Genomic DNA, 23290 nt, shown 5'->3' on the forward strand with positions numbered 1-23290 from the left:
CCATTTCTGTGCTAATTATTTCTTCACTTCTCAGTCAGAAGTCTGAATGAGGAGGGTAGGCAGGTTTTTGTATGGAGCTACTGTTCAGTTTTTGCCCTGAGAACACTTTTCAGTCTCTACTGCACCTGCTGTGTGTAGCTGCTCTCTGCCCTAGTTTTTCACCCAGTCTCTATGTTCCTCAGCCTCCTGGGGTCCCAAGTCTCACTGCTCTCTGGGATAAGTCTGTGTTGTCCTCAGTCAGCCCCCTGAGATCCTAACAATTGGCCCATGCTCCCTCTGACTGGCACCGTAGGTGGAGTGGAGGATAGGTGATCAGCTTGTGCTTTGTTAGGTGCTTATAGCATGGAAATGCCCAAACCATGTCTGCCTTCAAGGCTGCACCCTACAGAAGAGCCCCTTCACTCATATGATTTTGAGGTTTTTTCCTTTAGAGGCATTTTATATCAGTATGTGGTGAGGAGATGAAGCCCCTTGTTTCTACGCTGCAGCCATTTTAGCCTAGAAGTCTATATGCAATATATTTTCATATGAGTCATGTTGCAAAACACACACACACACACAAACACACACACACACACACATACACACACACACCAAAATAAGAAATATAAAGAAAATGTAAAAAATATGCTTCAATTTGCTCTTGGTGTTCATCAGTTTTCTCTAGAAGTTGGAAGCATTTTTCAGCACAGGTCTTTTGGAATTCTCTTGGACCATTTCCTTGACCTGAGAAGTTAATTCTTCCACATTTGATCATCATTTCAATGTTTGTGTTGCTATCTACAATGTTTTTCTGGTTCTATTCACCTTAATTTAATTCAGTTCATGTAAGTCTTGTCAGGTTTTTCTGAAATGATCACCTTGTTAATTCATTTAGCACAAAGATATTCCATCAAAACCTTATACCACAAGTTGTTCAGTTATTCTTCAGGTGATGGATATCCTCTCAATTATCGATTCTTTGCCGTTCCAAAAAAAAAAAAAAAGAACTGCTATACATATTTTCTACAAATAAGTCTTTTCTAGCTTTTAAAAAATTATTTTGGATATGGATATGCCAGGTCAAAGGGTATGCGTGGTTTTATAGCCCTTTTGAGCATAGTTCCAAGTTATTCTACACAATGTTTGGAAAAGTTAAGTCCACTAACAGTACATTAGTCTTCCTATTTTTCTACTTTCCTCTCCAGCATTTATCATTTTCCTTTTTGTGTGAAGTTAATTGATTTCATGGATATTAAGAGCATAAGTCAGAGTTGTTTTAATTTTCAATTCTCTAATCAATAGTAATTTTGAGTATTTTTTCTTGTGACTATTTATAACTCGAAATTTTTTGTTAGAAAACTGCCTGTTTATGACTAGACACATTAATCATTTATCAATTGAGGAATAGCTCTAATTTTTATAAATTTATATCAGTTCCCTATATGTCTGAGAAATGAGGCATTTATCAGAGACATTTGCTATAAATTTTTCCTCAGTTTCTTGATTTTCTTATAAAGAGTATCTTCATTGGTTTTGCTTCTGAAATTTTTTTAATGTCATCTAAATTATCCATTTTACTTCGTGATACTTCCTCTATGTATTGTTTGGTTGAAAACTTTTTATTCATATATTTGACATGTAATACCTTCCCTGTTTCTCTAATTTGTTTGCAATATTAGCCTTTAGGTCTAAATCATGTAATAATTTTGATATTATTTTATTTATTAATTTATCTAGAATATTCTTCCATAGTTACATGATTCATGTTCTCTCTTTTCCCACCCCACTCCCATAGCTGACAAGCAATTCCACTATATTATACATATGTTATTGCTATTCCATATTATTCATATTTCAATAGAGTGATCCTTTAAAACCAAAACCCCCAATCATATACTCATAGAACCACTTAATATATCATATGTTTTTCTTCTGCATTTCTACTCCCACAGTTCTTTCTCTAGAAGTGGATAGTATTCTTTCTCACAAGTCCCTCAGGATTGTCCTGGATCATTGCACTATTATTTGTAGCAAAATCTATTACATTTTATGGTGCTACAATGTTTCAGTTTCTGTGTACAATGTTCTCTTGGTTCTGCTCATTTCACTATGCATCAGTTCATGTGGGTTCTCCCAGTTCATGTAGAAATCCTCCATGTCATCATTCCTCACAGCACAATAGTATTCCATCACCATCATATACCACAATTTGTTCAACCATGCCCTAGTCAATGGACACCCCCTCATTTTCCAATTTTTTGCCACCACAAAAAGCTCAGCTATAAATATTTTTGTGCAAACATTGTTTTTTATGTCTTTGAGGTACAAACCCAACAGCGGTATTGCTGGATTAAAGGGAATAAAGTCTTTAAAGCCCTTAAGGCATAATCCCAAATTGCCTTCCAGAATGGTTGGATAAATTCACAGCTCTACCAACAATGCATTAGTGTCCCAATTTTGCCACATCTTCTTCAACATTTATTATTTTCCTTTGCTGTCATATTGGCCAATCTGCTAGGTGTGAGATGGTACCTCAGTGTTGTTTTGATTTGCATTTCTCAAATTATGAGAGATTTAGAACACTTTTTCATGTGCCTATTGATAGTTTGGATTTCTTTATCTGAAAATTGCCTATTCATATCCCTTTATCAATTGTTAGTTGGGGAATGGCTTGATCTTTTTGGACAATTGATTTAGCTCCTTATATAAGGAGCTATATATATATATATTTGAATAATTAGACCTTTGTCAGAGTTTTTGATATAAAGATTTTCCCCCAATTTGTTGCTTCCCTTCTAATTTTGGTTCTCTTTGTTTTGTTTGTACAAGTATTTTTTAATTTAATATAATCAAGATTATTCATTTTATATTTCATAATGTTCTCTAGCTCCTTTTTGGTCTTAAATTTCTTCCTTTCCCATAGATCCAATAGGCATACTATTCTATGTTCTCCTAACTTTTTTATGATTTCACTCTTTATATTTGAGTCAGTTATCCATTTTGAATTTATCTTGGTATAAGTGTGAGATGTTGATCTAACCCTAATTTTTCCCCATACTATTTTCTAATTTTCCCAGCAGTTTTTGCCAAATAGTGAGTCTTGTCCCAAAGCTGGGATGCTCAGGTTTATTGAACACTAGATTGCTAAGGTCATTTACCCCTAGTCCTCCTCTTGATCCTCCCTTCTGTTTCTAAGCCAGTATCATATTGTTTTGATGATCACCATTTTATAGTACAGTTTAAGAGCTGGTATTGCTAGGTCATCATCCTTCATGTTTTTTTTCATTATTCCTTAATATTCTTGATCTTTTGTTCTTCCAGATGTTATGTATTTTTTTCTAATTCAAAAAAATATTTCTTGGTAATTTAGTAGATATGACACTGAATAAGTAAATTAATTTAGGTAGGATTGTCATTTTTATTATATTAACTCATCCTACCCATGAGCAATTTGTCATTTCTTATGCCACAATAGTATTCAATTGAAATTTTACTCCATAACTTATTCATCTGTTCCCTAATTGATGGATATACTTTAAGTTTCCATTTCTTTGCCATCATAAAAATAAGAGTTGCTATAAATATTTTTGTAAAAATATGTCCTTTCCCCCTGTCTTTAATCTCTTTGGGATACAAAGCTAGTTGTGTTAATGCTGAGTCCATCTTCAAATCTTTTAATTGATTCTAATAAGATCTGGAAGTCTATTATTATTCTTCCTCCCTCCTTGGTTTCCATATTCTCCTGGATCCTTCTCAGTTCATCAATATTTTTCCTAAAATTTGGCAGCCTGCACAAAACACACTTTTTTTAGATATGGTGTGATCAAGACCAAAAACCTTCACCTCTAGTCCTAGGCATTATGTTTCCATCTCTATATCACCTACCTGCAAATGTGACAAAAAATTTTTTTTGTTTGTTTGTTTTTTACCTGTAACTTAATTGAAGTCATTGATAAAAAATACTTAGCATAGTTGCTCTCAAGTGATTATTGGCTACTTGGGGATCTGACCACTCAAGCAATTCTGAATCTGCCCAGCTGAACTATAATTCTTCCTATCTCTCTTTCTTGTTCATAAGGATAGCAGAAGAGATTTTGCTATATGTATCAATGAAATCTAACTCTACTATGACCAGAGTATTCCATTGATTAATTAGTCTACTTACCCTGTCAAAAAAATGATTACAGCAATTCTGATATGAAATATACTTTTTGAAAGCACAAAGAACTAAAGTGTTCTCTGCTCCTCTGCCTCATAAATCATTCATTTAATTTTTGTTTCTATATTTTTTCCAGAAAAAAGTCAGTCCTCCCTCCACACTACCTCCTCACTCCTCACTTTCTATGTATTTTTTTTCTTTTTGAAAATCATGACATTTCAGATTCTCCCAGCCTAGAGCAGCCTATCCCATTCTCCAGAATATTAGAGATCATTGACAGTTAACTCTGATTGCATAGACCACATCCATAGCCCCAAATCTCCTGGATCTTCCCATTACTTAATAATTCAAGGCCAATCTAACATACCTGGCATGCAAGATACTCTCTGATTTAATTCTGACTTACTAGGCTTGTCTGTTTTACATACTTATGCTCTAGTCAATATGAATTATTCATAGCTCCTTAAATATTTCTAATATTTTCCCATTGCCATAATTTTACTCATGCCTTCCCTTTAACCTGGAATGCCCCTTTCTCCCATGATTACATTTCCAATTACTATTCAACCTTTAATATCTATATGAAGTTCCACTTTGTCCACAAACCTTCCCCTGATCTCTCTAGCCAGGTGTGTTTTGTCCCCTACATTTTCTACAATCTTGTTCTGTACCCCTTTCATTGCATTTTCAACATTTTACTTTGGATAATGGTATTGTGACATATATATTAATTATCTTCTTGTAGTTGAGCCTTTTGAAAGCATATCTTCCTCTATATATTCCTTAAAGTGCCTAGGTTTGGGCCATGCACGTAGTTGTCACTGCAGTAACAAGTATTTGTTAAATGAATGTGTGAATGAACGAGTTATCCAATGCAGTTCACCTCCAGTAACCTTTCATTTCAGATAACTACAGCAATAAAGATCATGGATACTATTATAGAAGATTATACATTAATAACTATGCAAATATTCCTTCAGCCAAACAATAAAAACCTATGAAGATTTAAAATGGCACTATTATAATGTAAAAATATGCAGGAATGAATATCATTTAACTTCAAGGTGCAGAAACAGTATTTTCTATCACCTAAATACCCAATGTGAGACCACTAGAGGTATGAACTAGAAGAGATGATTGTTTGTATATTAGCAATAAAATAACAGGTACAGGATAAATACTGCTATGCTCTAGAGAGAAAAGATTTAGAAATGGCATTGAGATATGAAATACATATATATATATATATATGTGATGAGTAGAAAAATAAGACAAGGAGAAAGGAGGTAAGAGGCATACCAACATACATACACATACATACAACATACACATTTAACTTTATTATTTGGGTTCCTCAGAAAGTCTCAACCAATGCCTAATTATGGCACATAGTTGACTGTAGGTTTTGGAAGTCTATTCCAGTAGTGTCATGTCTCAAAGTTTCTGCCATAGAAGACAAGATTCTTGGAAGACAAATATATATGACCTCTGTCATACTAACTTCTGTCTGACAACAAAACTAAATAACCATAGAGAAGTTCCTCACCACTAGTTTTCACTACCATATAATGCATTTTTTAGCAATGGATACCAACAAAATGAATAAAAGGAAAAATGATTCTCAGTCTCGACGATCCTTTCTGATAAAAAATAATGGGAGAGGAGGGGCAGAAAAGATTCAATTATCTATGAACACAAACATGATGATAAGTACTCTAAATGGAAGATTTTTGTTCAATGCTCAGTGAATCAAAATGATCCTGGAAAAGCCAAAGTATAATATCTAAATTGACTTTCTTGGAGTAAATGGAATCTGGACACCAAAAGAAGGTAGCTGTATGATGAAAGAATGCCTCACAGGATCTTCTTGCAAAGCAAACTAAACGAATTGGTACCATTAGTTTCATGATACCCCCAAAGGAAATGAAATAAATCATTTCATAGTGCATTTAGTCATCAAACTTTTTGATCCATTAATAAGCATAAGCAAAACAGACTATCTTGAAAATAATAAAAATATATTCAATATATACAAAACAAATGCAAGATTCATTTTGTTTTGAAGGGATAGAAGGGCAGTAGTAGTTGAGAGAAATTAATAAATTCTTTATGTCCATACCAGTTAATCAGGGTTATGTAGGGAATGAGGGATTTTAAGAGACAAAAGTGAAGTAGGAATGAATTGTAGGCCTGGAGTGACAAACAGTGTCAGGGAGATTAAAGAGAAGATAGCAAGTTGTAAGAAAGAAACATCAAGAAAGCCATTTTGACTGGACCAAAAACAAACAGATTAACAAACCACAGTAAGGGTATCATCATTAATAACACAATAGCTGGCATTTATATAGTGCCTTAAAATTTGTTAGGAACTCTGCAAATATAATCTCATTTTTTCCTCATTACAATCCTGGGAAGTCGGTACTATTATTATCCCCATCTTAAGATGGATTCATATCTATATAGAAATTCCTACAATCAGTGAAACCAGAAGACAATGCAGTTGGCATTATATAAAAGAACTATTTTTGTCAAAGGTTTATAAAGAAGTTGGCAAACTGAGCTCCATTGTGAAGTCAAGGACAATGGAAAGTCAAATTTCTTGGGGCACTTGGTCATTTTTACCTTGTGGCATTTATGATGAATATAAATCAGAAGACACAGATGAATATAGTTTTGGCTTATGCACTAATATTTGTCGCATATGTTGAGTAAGTAAAGAAATTGTATAGAGCACTTGGCAAGATCCTACAAACAAAATCAACCTTCAATGAGTAGGCAAGACATAGGGAGCTGGCCAAATCATGCTGGAAAATATGATTCAGGATTCATTGAATTCAATTGAATAAACATTATTAAGTGTTTACTATGTGCAGTTAGTGTTCCAGGTGCTGGAAAAATAAAAAAATGAAAGTCCATTCTCAGATGGAGCTTCACAAAAAAGGATTGTTGCTAAAATCAGAAGGATATCATTCTAAGGTAATTTTGCAAAATAGCCATAAGGCATGGCAATTCCCAGAAGCAGCATTATTATAATGTTCTTGGTGCATCACTTAAATTGCAGCTTACTCTCAAGCTAAAAGGATAACATCTTATATGGAACAACTATAGAAAACAAAAGTCAACAATCTGAGTTAAAGGACTTTATAAGAGCTGGGGAAAGGATTTCTATAAATTCAGAAAAAATTTCTTCCTGCTATTGAATATATTGGCTAGAAAGATTATTCCCTGAGGTATTCTAGAAAAATCATGGTTATAAATGGACTGATATGGCAGATTGAAATTGAATCACATGAAAATTCACTTTATGACTTGCCTACCAAGTTATTTTCCAATAAATTGGCAAAAGTCTGAGTTCAATCAATCCTTGACAGAGAATTCAACTCAAATTGCAGAATCACAGAATGTTCAAGCTAAACTGGATATCAAAAGTCATTGAAGCTACTGCATTCCTGAATAAGAATTCACTGTTTAATATACCCACAAGTGTTCACTCTTTATGGAAGCTTTTAATGAGGAGGTACCTACTTAATTTAAAGGAAACCCCTCATCCTCATTTGCATATTTCTAATTTTCAAAAATATTTTCTTCATATTAGTTCTTTAATAGACACACAATGCTTTTGATAACAAATCTTAGGTATTCAGCTCATTGTCTTTTGATTAATAGAATATACCTTTAGAACAACTTTCATAGCATAAAGGACAAAGACTGGATTTGAATCCAGGTCTTCTTGACCACAGGTCAAGATCTCTATTTTCCAAGTTTCCTGTTTTCATTTACTATATATATGATCTTGGTTAAATTACTGAATCTATGCAACAGAAACTTTCTTTTTGATTCATAAAATGATGTTAGCAATTAAATTTATTGGCCATTTTACAAAATGGCTAAATTAATGGGTTTAATAATTTAAGATAATAGATTTAGATCCAATCCAGACTTAAGAGCAGTTCCTTTAACTTAAGTGAACAGTTAAAAGTGTTTGCTTACCCTCCTTTATCTCTTAGCAAATTTTCTTGATTATCTTTTCTTACTAGTTTTTTCTTCTGCCTTGCCTTCACTCTCTTTGTCCGTTATTTCTAAAAATTCTTTCTCTTTTTATTTATTATCTTCATCCTCCTCCCCACACTATAATCTGGATACTTTCTAAGGTTCTGGTTTCTTTTCTTCTCTCATTTCACATTGTAATTCCTTTCACTTTTAAGAATTGTAACATTAAAAAAAAAAGATCATCCAAATATTATTTTTATCTCTCTTCTGAGCTTTGTCTTTAACTGCTTTTGGGGTGTCTCGACTTAGATGTACCCTCAATAGCTCAAACTCAACATGCCTGAAGTCAAATTAATTATTTCCTCAATATGACTAGATCTGCATTAATGGTTTCACTGTTGCTGTGACACTACCATTCTCTCAGTCTCTTTTCAAAACATTAGTTATCTTTTAATCCCCATCCCTTCACATCCAACCTGTTAGCAATAGCTGTTGATTTTACCTCTCCAGCATCTCCTGCATTCATCTTCTCTACTCTGTTCTCACTGCCACCAACTTATTACTAATATTCATTATTCTATATTCTATAGAAATATTTCTATAGAAAATTCTATATTCTGTTTCTAGAATACTAGTTTTATGCATAGATCTGATAGTTGTATCTATATGATCACAGATTTAGAATTGGAAGAATCCTTAACAATCATCTAATCCAAGTCCTTCATTCTACAAAAAAGGAAACTTAGGCCTACAAATTTTAAGTGACTTGACCAAGGTAACAGAGACAAAAAGGAGCAGAGCTGGGTTATCGTCCTAGGTGCCCTGATTACAAATTTACTCTTCTTTCTTTCTTTCTTTCTTTCTTTCTTTCTTTCTTTCTTTCTTTCTTTCTTTCTTTCTTTCTTTCTTTCTTTCTTTCTTTCTTTCTGTTGTACTATATTGGCCCTATTTTTTTTTACTCAAAAATGACCAGTAATTCCATAATGCCTACTACTTAAAGTTCAAACTCCCTTGCTTAGCATTTAAGACCTTCTATAACCTGGCAGTACATGACCTTTTCCATACTTATATCTTCATTCTAGTTTCTATACTCTCTCTCTTTCATATTTGTGTCTATATATATGTACATATATAGTGTATTCTACTTTGTATAGAGTTGGGTTTTGTCCTTTATAGTTAAAGAGGACCAATATGACATCACTGGTCATGTCTTTTGACTTAGGCATGAATTGAACTGAGGCAGAGTGGAATAAAGTTATTGGCCTCACCCTCTCTTCTAGATTCATTGAAGTTCAATGGCCAGCAGTCAAGATGCCTGGTGATGGCTTGGGATGCAGTGGATAAACTTGGTTTCTTCAGGGTCTAACCAGCTCTATAAGTACTCCAAAGTACCTGCTTCCATGACTGATTGAAAAAATGAAATCAAATTTAATTTAATAGAAATAATTATACATTTTATTCTTGAGTTTAGAGAATAACTTCACAAAATAATAGTTTCTGTGAAAAAGCTCTGGATGTTTAAGGTCAAGCTCATTTTGAGTCAAAAGTGTGATATAGCTCCCCAGAATTCCTTATTGGACTGCATATAGAGAGATAAAGGTTCTGAAATGAAGAATTGATTGTGTGGGTTTCCTCTGACCTAATTAAAACATACCTGAATAAGTAGGCTCATTGTGATAAGCCATATGTGAAGATCACTGACAAGCTGGAGGATGGCCAGAAGAGACCAAACAAGGTGGGGAAGGAAATGAAGACCATAAGTATGAAGAATCAGTAGAAGGTACTCAGAATATTTGGTCTGGAGAAGAGAAATTTTTTTGGGGGTGGGGAACAGTACAGGACAGTGGTCTGCAAATACGCAAGGGGCTGTGGAGTAGAAGGAGTATCAGACCTTTTCTCCTGGGCCTCAGGGGATAGAGCTAGGAGCAGTGGGCAGAAGCTGCATAAACAACAAGTTTGGGTTCCACATAAAAGAAAGCATACTAACAAACAGAGCTATCCAAAAGGCAAGGAAGTTGTTTTTGGATTTAGTAATTGCCCTATGATCTAAGTATCCACCAGAGGCTGAAATAATAATGATAACAACAACAATAAAAATAATAACTAACATTTGTATTGCACACCACCTGTTTGTATAGAACAATTTCTCCATTTTTGTTGCTCTTACCTACTTTATCTCTACTGTGCTCTCTTATACTATTCAACCTCAGCATCAGGGTTTACAGTCTTGCTTTCCTCACTGGTCTTTAGCACCATTCTCAGTAACTGCCATATGCACTTTGAAGACATTATAAGCAGTCTTATAATAGTAGCATGTCTAATGGTATTGCTGTGAGGATTGAATGAGATAATATAAATGGCTTTGCAAACCTTAAAGTGCTAATATAACTTGATACTATTTTTTTTATCACACTTTGAACTCAAGAAACTTTACTTTTTCAATTCTAATAATCAATTTCCTCTATTTCACTTCAGCTACTGGGAGCTAATCAGATTTTTAAACATTACTTATAATATTGCCTCTGCTGTCAAATCTCTCTAGTCCCAATCAATGTTAAACTATTGCCTTCTTTCCCTGCTCCATAGGTATCTAGACTATTCTTTTTTAAAATTATTTATTTGATTAATTAATTTAGAGTATTTTTCCATGGTTACATGATTTATGTTCTTTCCCTCCCCTCTTGCCACCCCTCCTGTAGCCAACAAACAATTCCACTGGGTTTACATGTGTCATTGATCAAGACCTATTTCCATATTATTAATATTTGTGATATAGTGATCACTTAGAGTCTACATCCCCAATCATATCCCCATCAAACCATGTTATCAACCAGTTGTTTTTCTTCTGTGTTTCTGCTCCCACAGTTCTTCTTCTTAGTGTGGAATAGCATTCTTTCTCATAAGTCCCTCAGCCTTGTCCTGGATTATTGCATTGCTGCTAGTAGAGAAGTCCATCAAATTCTATTGTACCACAGTATATCAGTTTCTGTGTACAATATTCTCCTGGTTCTGCTCCTCTCACTCTGCATCAATTCCTAGAGGTCATTCCAGTTCACATGAAATTCCTCCAGTTCATTATTCCTTTTAGCACAAAAGTATTCCATCACCAGCAGATACCCAGATACCACAACTTGTTCAGGCATTTACCAATCGAAGGACATCTCCTCATTTTCCAATTTTTTGCTACCACAAAGAGTGTGGCTACAAATATTTTTGTACAAGTCTTTTTCCTTATTATCTCTTTGGGGCACAAACCCAACAGTGTTATGGCTGGAACAAAGGGCAGACACAGACTATTCTTTCTAATGGCTATGTAAAAAAGAGTTAAGCAACCTTCAGTTCTCAGCATATGATTCTTCTTGGGTTCCTAGGCAAAATGATTTTCTCTATTTTTGTCTAAGGGTTATGATCTCAATTTGTTCATTTTACACAGTTATGAAAACATCAGTCTCACTATTTCGTTCTTTGATAGGCCTCCAATCCTGAAATTTTCTTTTAGAGGATAAGGCCTTCCCTCTATCTAACCCTCTATACCTTTAAATCAGATAGCTCAGGTTGATGGTCATCTAGATATTTATGAAAATGGCATTCAATAGCACTAATTCCAAAGGAGATTGTCAGGGACTCATTCATTTGCTTAGAGCTACCTAATACTGAAATCACTAGGGAAGAAAATGGATTTTTCTCCCTTTTCATGCTTCTTCCCTATTCCTCTTTGCAGGATAGTGGAGAGGAAAGAGTAGCTACAGGCATTAGTTGGGATTGTCAAACAGGGTGCAGCTCACCTGGCCAATCACAGAAGTTACAGGGAAACAAAGGAGTTAGGGACAACTATATTCCTCTCATCATTTACTCTATAATATCCTGCATCTCTCCCCATATTGCTCTCAGTCTCTATTTATAGCCATCAACTTCCTCCATGGTGTCATTTTCTAACTGCAACCTCTATCTACTTTATATGGTAGCTCCTCTAAGGCATCCATCATGGTTTCTCCCTTTTTAAATTACAATGTAAAAAGTAAGTCCACTAGAAATTGGGAATTCTGCAAAATTCCACAAATATTCTCTTTCCACATGCTGTTTCCATGTCAAAGTCTGTTGCACTAGCAAAGGTGGGTGTTATAAGAGGGTGATCAGGCTGATAATAGGGGAGCTCTAGAGCTCCCTAGTAAGTCCCCTAGAGCAGGGAGCCTACAACTACAGTATTTGTTGATTTGAAACAACCAGGGATGTGTGGGCCTGAGCTGAGATGTTCAGTCAGTCTCCCTGATGTCTGTAGGCTCCTTTAAAGTGAGGAGTGAGGAGCCCCTCCCTGCTGGTGAGAAACCAGAAACCAACAGGAAATGAAGTTGTCTCACTTCCTGAATAAAATGGCTGCCTTGTCTAATCCCCTCTGGAGTCAAGTGGTAATTATCCTCCTTCTCCTCAGCCCCTTAACCCTGGTTGATGTTATAAATGAACTATGGAAACTCTAAGAATCAGGCAAGGGGTTTATTTAAAACACAAGGGTAAACTGAGGGAGGAGGGTTAGGGTCTGGAGAAGCTGTTGCTATGGGTGAATGGCCAATGCTGGCAGAGGGCCTCAGAAGGTACGATCAGGCCAAGGGAACCAGCCCCTCAGCCAGGGATAAATTCTACTGCCCTGATGTAGAGTGGTCTACTAGCTTGACAAAAGAGGGTAATGATTTGTTTAGGGGTGACCCTGGCTAGGCTAACTTAACTAATTCCTGCCCATGTTCCACAACCCAACCTCCCTTTCCCTCCCGGGGTCCCAAGGGGAAGTCCAGGGGGTATCTGGATGTCTGAGTGAGGTCAAGGAAATCAGAACCCCCATGTTGGTTCTGCAGGGGTATTTATAGTCCCAGCTCCAACAGTCAGGTCTTGAGACGGGCACTTGCTGGGTCAAAGTTCCATTCCCCTAACTGCCAGGATTGTCTAGGGTGATTTTGCAAATGCAAGAGATCTTGCATCAATCCTGCATTATATGAGTTGGGGCAATTTGATCACAATCTGAAATGGCTATAGTCCAAATCACTTTTTCATTTCCACCAGATAAGTTCTTTCTCCTTGTTGAGACCTTAAACATCCATTGCTCACTCCTGTTCTACCAGGCTATAAGCAGTATGATGCTTTAATTTGTTTTCTTTTACCAATAAGTTATGAAATCCTATTGATTCTATATTTGGAATGGCTGTAGAATCTATTTCTTCTTTTCCATATTCACAATTAGTGATGTCTCTTATTACTTCTCATAAGAACTATTAAAACAAGCTCCTTAATATATTGAGTTTCTTCTTATTCCAATCCATCCTACATAAGACCAAATTAAGTTTACTTACTTTTTCCACCCAAGTTGTTCTTTTAGACTTCATGATCTCTAGCAACTCACCTTCTTGGAAGATAAAATTAACTCTATAATAACACCTCCCCAGATCATTTACCAACTGGGCTTCAAGACTTCATTATTCTCCCTGGGTTGAGTACCACTGAGAAGTCCCCCTAAGTCCTCCTAACAGTTTCTCTTTATGTATTATTCCCCCTTATACCCATTAGATGGTGAGTTCCTTTAACAAGAGACTGTCATTCCTTTCTTTGTATCACCAATACTTTTTTAAAATTTAGAATATTTTTTCATAGCTACATGTTTATAAACCCCCTTGTCCCCCCATTCTTTCCTCTCCCCTCCCAAATCTGATATGCCATTCCACCGAGTTATACATGTATCATTGATCAAAAATTATTTTGGTGTTATTCATATCTGCAGAAGTACAATCCTTTAACATCAAAATCCCAATCCCTATCCCTATCACATTATGTGATCAATCACATATTTTTTCTAATGCATTTCCATTTCCACAGTTCTTTCTCTGGATGTGGATAGCATTCTTTCTTGCAAGTTCCTCTGAATTGTCCTGAGTCATTGCATTGCTACTAGTAGAGAATTCCATTACATTTGATTGTGCCATAATGTATCCATCTCTGTGTATAATGTTCTCCTGGTTCTGCTCCTTTCACTCTGCATCAATTCCTGGAGGTCTTTCCAGTTCACATGGAATTCCTCCAGTTCATTATTCCTTTTAGCACAATAGTATTCCATCACCAACAAATATCACAATATGTACAGCCATTACCCAATTGATGGACACCCCTTCATTTTCCAAATTGTTGCTACCACAAAGAGTGCGGCTATTACTATTTTTGTACAAGTTTTTTTTTTCCTTATTATCTCTTTGGGGGTACAAATGCAGCAGTGATATGGCTGGATCAAAGGGCAGGCATTCTTTTAAAGCCATTTGTGCATAGTTCCAAATTGATTTCCAGAATAGTTGGACCAATTCACAACTCTACCAGGAGTGTATTAGTGTCCCAATTTTGCCACATCCCCTCCAACATTTATCACTTTCTTTTGTTGCCATATTAGGCAATCTTCTAAGTGTAAGTTGGGACCTCAGAGTTGTTTTAATTTCCATTTTTCTAATCAGGGGATGTATCTCCAGTTCTTAACCCAGTGTCTAGCACTTAGTTTACTTTTTTTTTTAACCCTTACCTTCCGTCTTGGAGGCAATACTGTCTATTGGCTCCAAGGCAGAAGAGTGGTAAGGGCTAGGCAATGGGGTTTAAGTGACTTGCCCAGGGTCACACAGCTGGGAAGTAGCTGAAGTCAGATTTGAATCCAGGACCTCCTGTCTCTAGACCTGGCTCTCAATCTGCTAAGCCACCCATCTGCCCCGCTTAGTTGACATTTAACAAATGTTAATGTATACTCATCGCTAATTCATAGCCCATGGTCACTTCACTGCTTAAATATCTAACTCTTTTACCTCATATTCATGGTTCTTTACCATCTGATTCAATATCTTAGTCTAACGAGCTATTATCCTGCTTCATATGCTCTATGATCCAACCAAATTATCTACTCATTATTACCCCTAAAAACATTCCTTTCCAAGTCCATACATTTGTTCTTGTGTTACCTCTCTTTGGAAAGCCCTGTCCCTCATCTCCACTAGCTGAAATCCTATTCATCCTTCAAAGTCTAGCTGAGATACCTCATCTTTCATTCAGTCTTTCCTGATCTCTCTGGCCAAAAGTCATTCCTCCTTAATGTGAGCACTCACAGCACTTCCTTTGTCATATCCTCATTCACACTGCATTCTTAATCATAGAGATTTATGCAAATCTTATTACATCTTTCCTACACACATATTGTGACATCATTTTGATACTCTTCATGTGCAGAGGACAATATTTTCCCCAAACAGGTTAAGAACTCTTGAGGACACAGACTTTGTCTTATTGGTTTTTGATTCTCCAATGACTTTGTACAGTGTACTGAATTTAGTATGTTTATAAAATGTATTTTGGTTGAATTATCATTCTATAAGTAAATTTGTTTTTCATATGCTGAATTTTTACAGTTTTACATTACATACCAGAAAGCTAGTCTAGTCAACATTTTGCTTTGCTAAGGGCAGTAATCAAGAAACAAGCTTTAGTGTCTACAACCACAAAGTCTTTCTTGGGGAGAATTAAAATATATATACTCTCCCAATTAAAGAATTTTCTAAATGTTCTTCTCTGAATTTGATATTAACTGGTTTTCAGTCTTTGGCCTTGACATATACATTTCCCCAAGGAGGAGGACCATTCCTTTCTCATCAATAGGACTGAATTTAGTGTTTATAGAGAGTTTCAAAACTGTCTGATGGAATCATTCTTCCTTTGACTCCAGATCTACTCCCAGCAGTCCGTTTACTGAATATTTCACTCAACTTGATGCAGTGTCGAGTCGGTGAGTATTTTCAGATGATTTGTCAATACCAACTGATGTTTTCTTGTCACAGATAAACAGCCTGCACCATGAATCAATAGCATGCCAGCAATCCTGTTACAATCCCCTCTAATGTGCGTGCAGTATATTGACAGCAGATAAATTACCTTGAATGTCTGCAAATGTTAAATGGCTTAGCTATTTGTGCGTTGCCATTCTGTGCCACTTTACAAAGTAGGACATTTGTTTTCAGAAAGACCAGAGAACATGAGTAAAGCTGTATCTATAAGTAAAGAAACAGAAGGAATTTAAGCTACCTTGACCATAACTTTGAGTGGAACCAATGAGCTGAAATCCATTTACATAAAAGCACACAAAACTTATATGTCAGTGTATTTAAAATACTACTGCTATCACTAAAAATTGATGACACATTTATTTGCAAAAAATTATATGAAAATCTCATTTGATCCTCATGTTCATTTGTTTGTTCCTCCCAAAGTTAAACTCAGAATAACCCTAGAACCCATTCTGATAAATTTGGAGATGCAACTTGTATATTACTGTTAAAGTAATATACCACATGGTAAAGAAACACCACATGGTATACAATCTAAAGTCTATCAGGTCTAAATCTATCAATATCCTGTATCTAATGCAGTATATCATTGAGAACCTGAGCATTCAAATAATCCTTTTGATAAAATTCAATACCCTCAATGGAAGCAGTTATGAAGACAATTCAAGAAGATTAAGAAATAATAAATGACAATCTCTGGTAAAAAGGTTAAAATGAGTTAAGAAAAAACTTTATCCAGGGGTCTCAGGAGTTCTTAACCAGTGTCTTGAAACTAATACTGATAGTGATATTGAAATAAATGCTTTTTTTCTTTTGTATACTTTTGTTTTTAATATATTTATTAGTAAAATTCACTAATATTTTTTGTGTTTCATATTTTCTCCTTCAAATTTACCTCCTGTACCCACTGAGAAGGCAAGCAATGTGATAACATTCTACATATGAACTTATGTTAAAATATTTATTTATTAATCATGCTGCAAAAAAAAAAGCTAGAAAGAAGTGAAAAATCGTAATTCAATTTGCATTCAGAGTTTACCAGTTTTGTTTTTTTCTGGAGATAAATGGCATTATTCATTGTGAATACTTTGGAAAAATCTTGGATCATTATCTTGATCAGAGATGACTGTCATTACAATATTGCTGTTCTTGTACAATGCTCACTTCTCTCTGCATCACTTCATATATGTTTTCCCAGGTTTTTTCTAACCTCTCCTTGTTATTATAGCACAATAGTATTTCATCAAAATTATAAACCACAATTTATTCAGCCATTCTCCACTGATGAGCACTTTGATTTAAAATTCTTTTCTACCACAAAAAGAATTGCTATAAATATTTTTCTACATATGTCTTATCTTTTCTTTTATCTCTTTTGGATACAGAACTAGTAATGATATTGCTATGTCAAAGGGTAAAAAAAGTTTTATAGCCCTTTGTACATAATCTCAAATTATTTTTCCAAAGTGTTCGGGCCGGTTCATAACTATGCTTTACCATCTCTACTTTTCCAAATTCTTTCAAGCATTTATCATTTTCCTTTTCTATTAGATTAGATAATTTGATCTGTATGAGGAGGTACTTCAGAGTTGTTTTAATTCACATTTCTCAAATATATAGTGATATAGAGAAATTTTAATGTGACTGTTGATAGCTTTGATTTCTTCTTCTGAAAACAATCTATTTGTGTCCCTTAACCATTTATCAGCAGGGGAATGGCTCTTACTTTTATAAATTTGACACCATGTCCAATACATTTCAGAAATGAGGTCTTTATCAGAAAAAAGTGCTGTAAAGTTTTCTTGTTTCCTGCTTTCCTTCTAAATTTGGTTGTACTGGTTTTCTGTGTGCAAAATTTAATTTCATGCAATCAAAATTATACATTTTACTTCCTATGATCCTCTGTATCTCTTGTTTGATCACAAATTCATTTTTTATCCATAGATCTGATAGGTAAAGTTTTCCATACTCCCCTAATTTACTTATGCTGTCATCTTTTATGCCTAGATCATTTATCCATTTTGACCTTAGTATATTGCCTAGTTTTTTACCAAAGTGCTTTCTACCTTTTCAAGCAACTTTTTCAAAAGATGAGTTCTTACCCCAAAAGTTTGGCTTTTTAGGTTTATCAAATTATATGTTTACATATATATGTACGTAGATATATATTATTTATTACTGTGTAATGAATCACTTCCCCTACTACTTTATTTCTGATCCAATAGCCTTTTTTTTTGATGTTTACTGCTTTCTAATATATTGTGAAATCTGATACAACTTGGCTACTTTCTTTCATATTTTTTCATTGATTCCCCTAATATTCTTGACTTTTTGTTCTTCCAGATTAATTTTGTTCTTGTTTTAGCTCTATAAAATAATTCTTTGGTAGTTTGGTTGGCATGGCATTGAATAGGTAAATTAACTTAGAATTGTCATTTTTATTTTATTGAGTAGGTCTACTTATAAGTTATGCATATTTCTCAAAATATTTCAATCTGCCTTTATGTGTAAAGTGTTTTATAATTGTGAATTTCTCTATCTCTTACAGGCTGAGGCTTGTTGTAGTATATAGAAATATTAATGATTGATGTAGTTTTATTTTATATCCTGCAACTTTGCTAAAACTATAATTATTTCAACTAGTAATTTAGTTGATTCTCTAGGGCTCTTTATGGCATCTTTTTTGGGGGCTTGGTAAATTATTTTTTATTTTATTCCAATAACAAATTTACCCATAAGTTTTCCCTGGTTATATGATTCATGTTGTTTCTCTCCTCTCTTCACTCCCCACCCACAGAATTAATGAACAATTCCATATGTACATGTATTATCACTCAAAACCTATTTCTATAGTATTCATTATTAGTAAGAGAATAATCTTATAAGACCAAAACCCCAAATCATATATCCTAATAACCAAGTGATAAATCAGATGTTTTCATTTGCATTTCTACTCCAACATTTCTTCCTTTAGATGTGGATAGCATTCTTTCCCACAAGTTCCTCAAGATTGTCTTGGATCATTGTATTGCTGTTAGTAGCAAAGTCTAATACATTTGACCATCCCACAATTTTTCAGTTACTGGTTCTCCTGGTTTTGCTTATTTCACTTCACATCAGTTCATGTAGGTCTCTCCAGTTCTTTCTCAAATCATCTAGTTCATCACTCTTTATAGCACAATAGTATTCAATCACCATTGTATATTACAATTTGTCCAGCCATTTGCCAAATTGAGGGACATTCCCTCATTTTCCAAATTTTTGCCACCACAAAAAGCACAGTAATGGGGGCAGCTGGGTAGCTCAGTGGATTGAGAGCCAGGCCTAGAGACGGGAGGTCCTAGGTTCAAATCTGGCCTCAGACACTTCCCAGCTGTGTGACCCTGGGCAAGTCACTTGACCCCCATTGCCTACCCTTACCACTCTTCCACCTATAAGTCAGTACACAGAAGTTAAGGGTTTAAAATTAAAAAAAAAAGCACAGTAATAAATATTTTTGTACAAACAGATCCTTGCCCATTTTTAATTAATTAATTAATAAAAAAAAATAACTTACCTTCTGTCTTGGAGTATTGACTCAAGACAGAAGAGTGGTAAGGGCTAGGTAATGGGGGTTAAGTGACTTTCCCAGGGTCACACAGGTGGGAAGTGTCTGAGGTCAGATTTGAGCCTAGGACCTCCCATCTCTAGGCCTGGCTTTCAATCCACTGAACCACCCAGCTTCCCCCCACCCTTGCCCATTTTTATTTATCTCTTTGGGATACAGAACTAGTAGTGGTATTGCTGGATCAGAAGGCATGCATTATTTTAAAGCCCTTTCAGCATAATGCCAAATTGGTTTCTAGAATGATCAGATCAATTGAAAACACCAGCAATGCATTAATGTCACAATTTTGCCACATACCCTCCAATATTTAATATTTTCCTTTGCGACATTTGGCCAATCTGCTAGGTATAAGGTAGTACCTCAGAGTTCTTTTGATTTGTATTTCTTTAATCAAAAGGGATTTAGAACATTTTTTCATTTGATTATAGATTTTTGATTTTGATTTCTTCATCTGAAAATTGCCTATTCATATCCCTTGACCATTTGTCAGTTGAGAAATGGCTTAGTTTCTTATACATTTGACTTACTTACTTATATATTTGAGAAATTAGACCTCTATCAGAGAAATTTGTTATAGATTTTTTTCCCTGTTGCTTCCCCTCCAATCTTGGTTTCATTGGTTTTGTTTGTACAATCCCTTTTTTAATTTAATGAAATAAAAATTATTCATTTTACATCTTGTAATGTTCTTTAACTCTTGTTAGGTTTTAAATTCTTCCCCACTCCATAGATCTGACAGGAAATCAATTCTACATTCATGTAATTTACTTATAATATTGCTCTCTATGTTTAAGATGTATAACGATTTTGAACTTATCTTGGTATGGGGGTATGAGATATTGATCTAAACCTAATTTTTCCCATACTATTTTCCAATTTTCCCAGCAGTTTTTGTCATGTAGTAAGTTCTTATCCCAGAAGCTGGGATCTTTGGGTTTATGAAACACTAGATTGCTCGGGGCCATTTACCCTTAGTCTATTCCACTGATTGACCCTTCTGTCTCTTAACCAGTACCATATTGTTTTGATGATCATTGCTTTGTAGTACAATTTAAGATTTGTTACTCCATCTTTCACATTTTTTTCATTACTTACCTTGATATTCTTGACCTTTTGTTCTACCACATAAATTTGATTATGATTTTTCTCATTCTATAAAATAGTTTCTTGGTAGTTTTATAGGCATAGTACTGAATAAGTAAATTAATTTAGGTAGCATTCTCATTTTTATTATATTAGCTCATCCTACCCATAATAATGTTTTTCCAATTGTTTAGATCTAGTTTTATTTCTGTGGAATGTGTTTTGTAATTATGTTCATAAAATTATCGTTGTCTTTGCAGACAGTTTCCCAAATATTTTATATTGTCTAGAGCAGTGATGGGAAATCTTTTTAAAGAAGGGGCCAAAGGAAAGGAAATGCTCATCTGTCAGTCTGTTTCTAAGGCAACTCTTTCAAAGTTTCATTGTACTGTATCCTACTCATTGTATTTGTCAGATTAGGAATAATGTTGCACAGCCAGATAGAGCATTACAGGGGACCGCATCTGACCCACAAGCTTTAGTTTGCCCATCACTGTTCTAGAATATCAGGCCAATTTTCCAGGATAATTTCTTCTAATATGATGTGCAGGCTTTTTTTTTGGGGGGGGGGCATGACTTTCAAGTAGTCTAATAATTCTAATATTGTCTCTCCTGGATCTATTTTCCAGATCAGTTTTTTTCAATGAGTTATTTAATCTTTTCTTCTATTATCTCATTCTTTTGATTATGTTTTATTGTTTCTTGATGTTTCATGAAGTCATTAGCTTCTATTTTCCCAATTCTAATTTTTAAAGACTGAATTTCTTCCAAGACCTTTTGGTCCTCCTTTTCCATTTGATTCATTATAATTTTCGTGGCACTCTTTTCTTCATTGGATTATTTTACCTCTTTTTCTAATAGGTTTTCTTCTATTTTTTCATTCTTTTGATTATGTTTTATTGTTTCTTGATGTTTCATGAAATCATTATCTTCTATTTTCCCAATTCTAATTTTTAAAGACTTAATTTCTTCTAAGACCTTTTGGTCCTCATTTTCCATTTGATTCATTATAATTTTCGTGGCACTCTTTTCTTCATTGGATTTTTATACTTCTTTTTCTAGTAGGTCAGTTGTATTTTTTAAAACACTTTTTTCTTCACTGGATTTTTGTGTCTCTTTTTCCAGTTGACCAATTTTGCTTTTTAAGTTGTTTATTCTCCTATTTTTCCTCAACCTCTCTTATTTGATTTTTTAATTCCTTTTCCAAATTTTTCTAGAGCCTGAGACCAATTCCCATTTTTTAAAAGTTTGGGGCTTGTACTCTGCCACTTCTACTCTTTGCTCTTTTTATCCTCTAGAAGTTTTCAAGATTATATATATATATATATATATATATATATATATATTAGTATTTACTAATTTTCCACTCTTTTGGTTTTATGTGAATTCTGTAAGCTGCTAGCTAATTCTCTCTCCTCTGCTGATTTATAGGAGACAGCAGGGTAGGGTGAGTAAATGTGCTTTGGGGCTAAATCTTCAGTGTAGCCAGTCACCAAGGCTTGAGATTGACAGTCAGATGGACTTTTGATCCTCACCAGGCCCTGGGACTTCAAGGGGTACGTCTGGGGTATCCTTTTGTTGGTGTAGCCCCTTTCCTGGGATCCCTAATAATGTACAGCCATTTGCAGAATCTAGCACCCAATCACAGAAACTAACATGGTAGGTAGGGTTGGTGGGGGTTGCCCAGCACTCCTTTATATATAGTTTTGCATCTGGTTCCCCCTTTCCCATAAAAATCAACTTTCTCTGCCTATATTTTATATTGTGTTCATCAGGAGAGACCCCTGACTCCATTTTACTGTTGGATTTGGATTTCTGTCTTTTTCAAGAGACTAGTCTTTCCAAAGACTAGTATAGAAAGATGGTCAGAGCGGTTTCAGTTTTTGTTGCTGCTAAGCCACCATCTTGACTCTTCCCCCACTATACCATTTTATTATCTGCAAAGAATAATAGTTTAGTTTCCTCATTGCCCATTTTTATTCCTTCAATTTCATTTTATTGCCCAATTGATTACAATACCTAGCATTTCTAATAAAATATTGAATAGTAATGGTGATGATAAATATCAGGTGAATCTCTGATCTAATTGGGAAAGTTTCAAGTTATTTCCATTACAGAATATAACTACTCTTTGTTTTAGATAGTTGTCACATAATTTTAAGAAAGGCTGAATTAGTTCCTATTCTTTCTAGTGTTTTAATAAGAATGGGTGTTATATTTTATCAAAAGCTTTTCTCTGTATCTGTTGAAAAAATCATATAATTTTTCTTCATTTTTTATTGATATGATAAATTATTCTTAGTTTTTCTAATATTTTACCAGCCCCGCATTCTTGTTATATATCTTTCTTCTTTCTTAAATTTTTATTTAAATGACTAATTGATTTATCTGTTTTCACTCTTTTATTGATATATGTATTTAGAGATATGGAATATCTCCTTTCTCCAATGTAATTTTTTGGCTGAGTTCCATGACTTTTTGGATATAATATAATTTTTGTCTCTATCATTAATGAATTAATGATCATTTGTGTAATTTGTTCTTTGATCCATTCATTCTTTAGGATTATTTAGTTTACAACTTTCTTTTAATCTATTCTTCCACAACTCATTATTTAAT

This window comes from Gracilinanus agilis, chromosome 2 (genome assembly GCF_016433145.1).
Source record: "Gracilinanus agilis isolate LMUSP501 chromosome 2, AgileGrace, whole genome shotgun sequence".
NCBI lineage: Eukaryota > Metazoa > Chordata > Mammalia > Didelphimorphia > Didelphidae > Gracilinanus > Gracilinanus agilis.